Genomic DNA, 9,373 nt, shown 5'->3' with positions numbered 1-9,373 from the left:
AAAGGAGAACCATCACAGTTTGGCTCTCATCCAATCAAGTTTTGAAGGTTCCCATTTTTTTCACTCAAATAAATTTGGGTTTTTATTTTTTTTAAATTCTTTGTGATGTATATTTTGGTAGTTGTTGGTGTCAATTTGATTAGGAAAATTACTCTTTTCAAATTCGTCAATTTTGGACTTGGTTTAAAACACCATGTTTCACACTTTTACTCAAATACCACTTCCCCTATTTTTCACGTATAGGAATTTGGATTTTTTTTTTTTTTTGGTGATGTATATTTTGGTAGTTATTGGTGCCAATTTGATTAAGAAAATTACTCTTTTCAAATTCGTTTTGGACTTGGTTTAAAACACTATGTTTCACACTTTTATTCAAACATCACTTCCCCTCTTTTTCACGTATAGAAATTTGGATTTTTTTTTTCTTTTTTGGTGATGTATATTTCGGTAGTTGTTGGTGCCAATTTGACTAAGAAAATTACTATTTTCAAATTCGTCAGTTTTTGACTTGGTTTAAAACACCATGTTTCACACTTTTACTCAAACACCACTTCCCCTCTTTTTCACGAATAGAAATTTGGATTTTTTTTTTTCTATTCTATTCTTCATTTGTGATGAATATTTCGGTAGTTGTTGGTTCTAATTTGATTAAGAAAATTACTCTTTTCAAATTCGTTTTGGACTTGGTTTAAAACAACATGTTTCACACTTTCACTCAAATACCACTTCCCCTATTTTTCACATATAAAAATTTGGATTTTGTTTTGTTTTGTTTGCTTTGTTTGTTTTTTTTCTATTCAAAGCGGGAAAGGGGGATTTGGATTTGGTTTAAAACACCATGTTTCACACTTTTACTCAAACACCAAATTCCCTCTCATTAAATGTAAGTTTTAAACTAAATGTCAGATTTACATTTCGAATGTAAGTTTTGCATTGAACTCCCAAATATATCTGTCTCACCCTCTCACCCTTAACTTCGACAAATTTTCAATTTCTTTCCTTGATCAATAGAGATTCATAAGGATGTATTTTGTTTGTTAAATGTAGGTTACTTTACATTTGCAGGCCGCCTTAAAAAAGAATGATAAATAAACCATTTGTTTCTTTATTTTTTGTTGTTTTGTGTTATTTTTTGTACTATATTTTATATTATTTTTTTAACTTTTGTTCTAAAAGTAGTTTCATTTATTATTATATATAGAGATTCGAGAAGATGTTTAAAAAAAAATTATGTATTTGACAAGACTTTTTTGTATACATGTGAATTTAATTGAAACCAAGAAAGTACACAGAAAAGAAATTAATTTATTTTGTATTATATTACTATTTTTCAATTTTCTGCAACAAATACAAAAAGACAATTAATTTATGTTATATTAATATTAATTTTGATTAAGTCCTGGAAATTGTATTTGCAGATCGTGTTGAAAGATCATGGTAAATAATGTAGTAGAGAACGATAAATAATCTATTTGTTATTTTTATTATATGTGGCACTACACTTTGAATTCCATTTTTTGTCCTTATTGGTTGATTAAATTTTTGTATTATTTTTTTTCTTTTTGTCTAAAATTAGTTTCTTTTATGTTATAATTAAATTGATCACTTATTTCACTAATTGGTTTATGTTTAAGATGACTAGGATAAGTATTAGAATATCATCTTTAAGAATCATGTGTTATCTAGCCTACTGAATTTAGTTTCGATTTATTCATTACAACTGCTCTAACAACCAATCGAGAATATATATAAAATTCTAATCCATATTGCAACGCATTCCATGCATGTGAATGTAACTTTTTTTTTTAACTTTTTTTTTTATTTATAATTTTTAGATTTTGTTCATCCATTTTAATGAAGATTTTGTTTATTTTATATTTATTAAAAAAAATTGTTTATTTTGCTCTGTATTTATTTCGAATGGTCAAAATTATATGAGTTTTATTTGTATTGAAATATAATAGGTCTATATTTCAACTCATTTGAATGTTTTATGAGATTTATTTATTTATTATTTTTTTTTTTCATTTTGTGTGACTTACTCGGATTTTCATGCATTTTTGGAATATTTTTTTTCTTCTCTTCTTAAGAGCAAAAGAAGGAAAAAAAAATTTATTTGATTGTTGTACATAAAAGGAACATAAACTCTTTCAAAACACTAAATGTATAATGAAGCATTGAACCTGACATGAAATGATTTATTTAATTGCCTTAAATTTTGAGTGAAATTATTTGTTTTTGTTTATTTTGCTCTGTATTTTTTTTTTTTTTTTTATCTAAATGTCCAGAATTTATGAATTTTATTTCTATTAAGATATAACAAGTATCACACCATGTGTTCTCGATCTCTTTCCCTAATCGATAGATATCAATGATCGATTTTAATTGTTGTTAATTTGCAATTAGTTTATTTGATGAAATATGTGTTTTTCTTTAAAAAAAATGTTTGGGTTATGAAATTTGCATTTGAAGGGGTGTGTTCAGAGAGAATGATAAATGATGTAGCAAAGAAGTAAATAGTCTATTTATTTTTATTTTATTTTTTGTGGTTATGTGCTTTTGATTCCATTTTTTTTTTTTTTGTCTCTATTTTTTGTTTTAATTTTTATAATAATTTTTTTACTGTAAAAGTAGTTTTTTTTAACGTTATATATGCAAACGATTGTCAAAAGAAAAAATATCTAATTGACATGACTACTTTCTATACCTATGAATTTCATTTGGATTGAGAAAAGTATATGGACAAAAACTTTATAATGCAAAAGTATGGTTGGAAGAAAAAAAGAAGAAAAAAAGCTCTATTTGATTGGACTTCATCCTATACCTTATAAATTTCATTGCTTATGTTTTTGTTTATGCTTTTGAGTAAAGAAGAAAGATAAATGATATAATTCATTTATTTTTTAGCCATGATTTAATGAAAGTTTTTTTATTTTGGGTAGCCAATTAATTAATTGAATGAGGAGAAGGAAATTAGTTAGTGTAATTTCTCAAACTTCTCTCTTTGAAAGTATTTTAAATAAACTTCTCTCTCAATGCTTTTTTCTTTTCTTTTCTTTTCTTTTTTTGTCATTTTTACATCCACTAATTATTATTTTTTTTTTCTGTCCTATCATTTTTAAAAACAATCCGTGCATTGCACGGGATACAAGCTCGTTATTTCTAAAGCATTAAAACATGAGCATGATCAATCAACGCTGACTGAAACTTATGCTATACCTGGGAAATGTCGTGGGAGGAAAAGGCGCAACACAACCACAACGAAATCAATCCATTTACCAATCTCTCCTCTGCATCACCATACAATTTGTAGCATATAAGTACAATAAAGATTGAGATCATTGAAAAAGTGTTACAATAGTACAACTGATCACCTGAAGATGTTGAACAGTAGTGAAGGAAAACTGAAGAAGATATACGGGATTAGCAGAGACGTAAGAATGTTTGTCTTCCTATGTGTTCGATCCAGAACCAACAAATAACTAAAATAAGCATATGAAAGGAATCAAGTAGGCCATACGAAATTCTCAGACCACCACAAGTAATAATAACTAGACAGCACCATAACAAAAAAATAATAGACTAGAGAAACATGGCAAGAGTATGCTCTCATTTGATTAATTGGCAATTCCAAAGTAACTGTTTTCACTTAAAAGTTCAATGATCAATTCACAGCCATCAGATGCATGTTTACGGTCAATTGATTAAAATTTTCATGTAGGGAAGACAACATCTGTAACAAAGATATCACAATGAATCAATGATGTAGAATTTAAAGATTCGACCTACAGGATGCATATTTTCCAGCAATATTGAATGCCATGGCAAGCAACAGAAAACATAGTAGACCTCCTAGCAAAAGGACATAAAATTTTCTTGACTAATCAAAAGTGAAATAAAAGTGAAAAGAAACAACTCGGTAGATTCAATTATAGAATCTTGAGACATAAAAGGAATGCGACAAGACTGGTTGCAGCAAAACCTGCAGAGAAAACTATAAAGAACAGAAGAGGCCCAGAAAAGAGGGGAAAAGAAAAAACAATTTGATCCATCAAAAAGGAACTAAATTGAGGGAGAAAAAAAAAAAGATAAGACTCTCTAGGAAGGAATGTAAAATTGAGCAAATTTAAATCCCATTAGTAATTCTATTTAGTAGACCCTATACAACTATCATACAACTTAGAGCAATTGGCTTCTTCTTTTTTTATTTTTTTTATAAGTGCTAATTCAATGGCCAACTTTCACTGCCACTTCATCTAATTATATGACAATTGTACTATATAGCATTACTCATTAGAATCAGAAATTCATCGAAGACAACCCCCCATTAGACCATGGCAGGAAAAGCAAACATATTTAAACCCTATTAGAAGATCAGTTTACCAAAGGCATAAACTGAATGATCCCTCAATACATCTCATGAACAAGTGATATTAGACAAATTCAGTAAAATCATGCCATGAAAATGAAAAGAAAAAAAAAAAAAAAAATTACTATGGGGTTGACTTTCACGAGAATGATCTGCAGACCATCAACCCGAGGGAATAGAAGTTGAATCAAATTGACCATCAACCAAAGAATAAAAAAAGTGCACAAACACACACACCCACGAAAAAAAAAAGATCTCATGATAACAAAAACATAATAGACTAGAGAAACATGGCAAGAGTATGCTCTCATTTGATCAATTGGCCTTCAACTTCCAGGCGCTTTGATTCTTTTGATGGTGGTGGCTCCTAGTTTACTTGCAGACACTGTAAGGGACGACTGGATTGGCGTGGCCATATGTCTTGTCATTGCATGTTATTTGCTGCAAGAACACATCCGGGCATCTGGCGGTTTCAAAAATTCCTTCACAAAAGCCAATGGCATATCAAACACGGTTGGTATAATCCTTCTGTTGGTCTATCCTGTCTGGGCACTGGTACTTGACTTCATATAGCCACACTCTGCAGCATGTGGATTGCCTTGAGGCTTTCATATTTTATGAACCATCTTGTTTGTATCATTCAGATAAACTGACAAGTTTGTTACTCAGAAGATAAGTTGTTATCATTTGCACCAGTATAAACGCCAATAGAAAAATTGTGCTTTATTCTGTTGAAGGTGATTAGCATAATTTTTTTTTGTTATTTCATCCTTATCATGTGATCTTTTTTGAGGCTTCCAAATATTTTGATTGTCTTTTTGTGTTATTATTGGGTTAGGATAGATGAATTCGATAACAACATCCAATTACTAAGACACATCACATGTTACATGGGCAATTCCAAAAAATAACACATCATCGGACTGTAGATGATGGAAGCCCGTCATTCTACTGACAGTCGGAGGAGTAGGTTCTGTAATAAAAAAGTTGAGGTGTGTTTGTTAAAGGGTAAGAATGTTTCGTAGTGAATTTTTTTGTAGTGATTTTTTTTTTTTTTTATTTGAATAGCAATAAAAAGTGATTGATGTGACCTAAAAAGTAAAAGAATGTTGAAAAATGAAAAAGTAAAATGAATAATATTGAACCAAAATCGTTTAGCAAATGGGGCCTTAATTGTTTGTGCCTTCCAACATATACTTGCATCTTGATTGCTTGCTCAAATCTAGATATATATTTTCCCTTTGCGCTATTGTATGAAGTCAAAATCCATTTTGTTAGTATGCGATGTTTGTTTGTACTTAGGTGGTAAACTTGATAGTGCAATCTTTCTAAGGCGAATAGATAACGATGGGGATGTCCAACAGTCTTCCTGCTTGGATTGCAAGGGATATTTGCAATTGGGAGAGGTCTTCGATGGAGTTTATTTGTCTGAATAAGTATTTAGGCAAGTGAACCCTACTAGGAGTGGTTGGAATCCCTAGCAATTAGCTGCTCATATTGTTGGCAATCCAGGTAACTAATTGTGAGAAGACTACTTATAGGGTTTACTTATTCGAGCAGGTCTCGAGCTGCCTAAACATTTGTCCGGACAAGTGGGCCCTATGTAGGTCTTTTTACACTCGCGGTCTAAATTGTTAACAATTCGGATAGATAAGTGCATTGAATCTCAATCCCTCGTGATCTAGTGATCCCATAGATGACCACAGAAAGTCACCTAATTACTGTAGCAGAAGTAATTCAACAGTGCACAATTGGCAAAGAAAGTGCTCTTTGCTTGTTATTCATACCGCCACTACATTGGAGCTGCATCAGCCATCCACGGCTGCTTGAACCACTTTAGATTATTTGGATTATATAAAAGCAGGCAATTTCTTGTTTGGTCCATCTAATTTAACCCACTAGGGAAAAAAAAAAAAATTGGGCTCACGTTGGTGCCAGGCTCAGGAAACAAATGTTATTCTCGTAGCGTAGGTTGTCCTAGTTTTGCAACCCAGTTTTATGACCTCATAAAATGACAGTAGCACCAAGATCCTCAAAATAGAAAATCTCAAACAATTTTTTACCTATAATTTATAATGAAACATGGACAAGGATCGGCATACCCAGTCATTGTGGGTAAAATATATGGGTGATTTTCTCACACTAGAGTTGTTAGACAAGAAAGAAAAATAAACAAACTTATGGGAAACTATAACAGTTGATAATATCTGAATTACAGTTTGTACTTTGTAGCTACCAATCCTGCTGTCACGCCCTTATTCCCTTTCCTTCACTGTGCAATTGATCAACAATGTCCTACAAATGACATTGGCAAAAACATAATACTGATGCCGCATAGGCCAACACTCTGACTTTCATGATAGATCAATAGAAAGAATACAAAGGATATATAATAAGAGGAAGAGGAATGCGGATTCGGCTTGGGTCCTATTTCAGTTTAAATTGGACCCGATTGAGACTTGTGTCCTGTTATGGGACACAAGGGACGCATGTCCCAACCCAACAGATCCAGTTCTAACTATAATTGAACCCAAACCAAACCCGGAGGTTGGCTACTTAGCTTGAAATATAGTCCTAAATAACGCACGTCATGCTTTTTGGGCTCTATGCTTTAAAATTCAGGTTTAGGTTCAAATAATAGTAAAATGCCATGGGACCTTTTTGTTTAATCCTTCATGTTTTCCATAGAAAATCACAAAACTGTAACCAACCTATGAATTGATCAATTTATACAAGCTTTTACAAATTTGAAAAGATGGGATTTTTCCCACTTTTGATAGGGAAAGATGGGAAAGACATAGCTTGGGTCCAATAGCAATTCATAGTTAATAACTTGGCAGGCAGGTAGATAGGTCGACCTTTCATAGACAGAGAGAGCACAAGGCAAACCTTGTAGTACTTGAGCAATTGTTGTCTCTTCAATTTGAATGTTGGAGTTATCAGATCCCTCTCTATGTCAAATGGATTTGGTTCCAAATGCACTGCTTTTAAAATCTCAAAACCTCGAAGCTGTCAGAATGTGTTTCAGTTAAATGAGATGACATATCTCTGGATGAAATTAGCAACAGCCAATCGAGACAGATATATGTACTTGGTTTTTGATAATTTTTTTTTTCTTTTTTTCTTTTTTTATAACTATATCTTTTCTCCATAAACTACTACTTACTTGTCATTTATCTCATTTAACTTTAACTTGAGGAATGCTAGGCATACAAACACATTTTACCAAAAAGCTTTTACAAACTGATGTGGCACAACATGATTGGATATGAGATAAATTCAAATTTTGAGAAACCTAATCATGTTGTGCCACATCAGTTTGTAAAAGTTTTTTTGTAAAATGTGTTTGTAAGCCTAGCATTTTTCTTTAACTTTAGCTCAATGTAATTTGGATCCTATTTTGATGTTTCAATGCCAATTTACTCCATCCATCTATTAATTAGCTGTTATAGGTTGGACATAAAAATATTTTAAATAACTAAATTTCCCACTTCTGATAGGGAAAGATGGGAAAGACATAGCTTGGGTCCAATAGCAAGCATAGTTAATAACTTGGCAGGCAGGTAGGTAGGTAGACCTTTCATAGACAGAGAGAGCACAAGGCAAACCTTGTAGTACTTGAGCAATTGTTGTCTCTTCAATTTGAATGTTGGAGTTATCAGATCCCTCTCCATGTCAAATGGATTTGGTTCCAAATGCACTCCTTTTAAAATCTCAAAACCTCGAAGTTGTCAAAATGTGTTTCAGTTAAATGAGACGACATATCTCTACATGAAATTAGCAACAGGCAATCCAGACAGATATACATACTTGATGTAAATGTTGAGACAGATATACATACTTGGTGTTTGATAATTTTTTTTTATTTTTTTATTTTTTTATAACTATATCTTTTCTCCATAAACTACCACTTGTCATTTATCTCATTTAACTTTAACTTGAGGAATGCTAAGCATACAAACACATTTTACAAAAAAAAGCTTTTACAAACTGACGTAGCACAATATGATTGGATATGAGATAAATTCAAATTTTGAGAAACCCAATCATATTGTGCCACATCAGTTTGTAAAATTTTTTTTGTAAAATGTGTTTGTAAGCCTAGCATTTTCCTTTAACTTTAGCTCAATGTAATTTGGATCCTATTTTGATGTTTCAATGCCAATTTACTCCATCCATCCATCTATTTTATTTTATTTTTTATTTTTTTGGAGAAAAGATAGCAGACTTTATTAATTAATTCGAATCTTGTTCAATACAGACAAGCTCCCGAATACATAAAGGAAAATCATTCATCCATAAAACCTCCTGGTCTAAAGAAAAGGCAAGTTTGGCAAGACTATGTGCCACTACATTACCGGTACGACGGACATGACTAACCTTCCACTCCTTGCAGTTTCCAAGCAGTTGCTTAGCATGTAGTATAACATGGCCGTAGCTTCCCATCCATGGCCCTCTTGGTTGAAAACATTGATCACTCCCAGTGCATCTCCTTCCAATACAACACGTTCCAAACCAAGCCATTGGGTCAGCTCTACCGCATACCAAGCTGCTAATGTTTCTGCATTGCCCGGATCCGAAATATAGTCTTTGGTCGTACACAATGAGGTCAGTAGAACACCTTCGTGATTTCTCACCACTACGCCAATCCCAATACGTCTTCGCCCCCCATCAAGGGACGCATCCCAGTTCAGTTTATAAAATCCTGCCAAAGGTTTTTGCCATTTGGAGTTAATATGGCATGCGAGTTGCTCCCTGCCCCTGACGATGTTAGCCTCTACAAAAGCTGCAATTTGATCCTTTGCCAGACGAATCAAATCAGCCGGAGCTGAGAATGGACCACCAAAGACAAAAGCATTTCTTCTTAGCCAGAGTAGACGTGCAACAATAGCAAAGAGTTGCATCTCCCCTAGATCCAACATGTCAACGAGTTTTTCAAAAATTTCAGCAAAAGGAGGTTCCAAAGAACTCTTCTGCAGTTTCTGAGTGCTCTCCATCCAAACA

The sequence above is a fragment of the Corylus avellana genome, chromosome ca1, assembly GCF_901000735.1.
Source record: "Corylus avellana chromosome ca1, CavTom2PMs-1.0".
NCBI classification, from domain to species: domain Eukaryota; kingdom Viridiplantae; phylum Streptophyta; class Magnoliopsida; order Fagales; family Betulaceae; genus Corylus; species Corylus avellana.
This window is presented reverse-complemented; position numbering follows the sequence as displayed.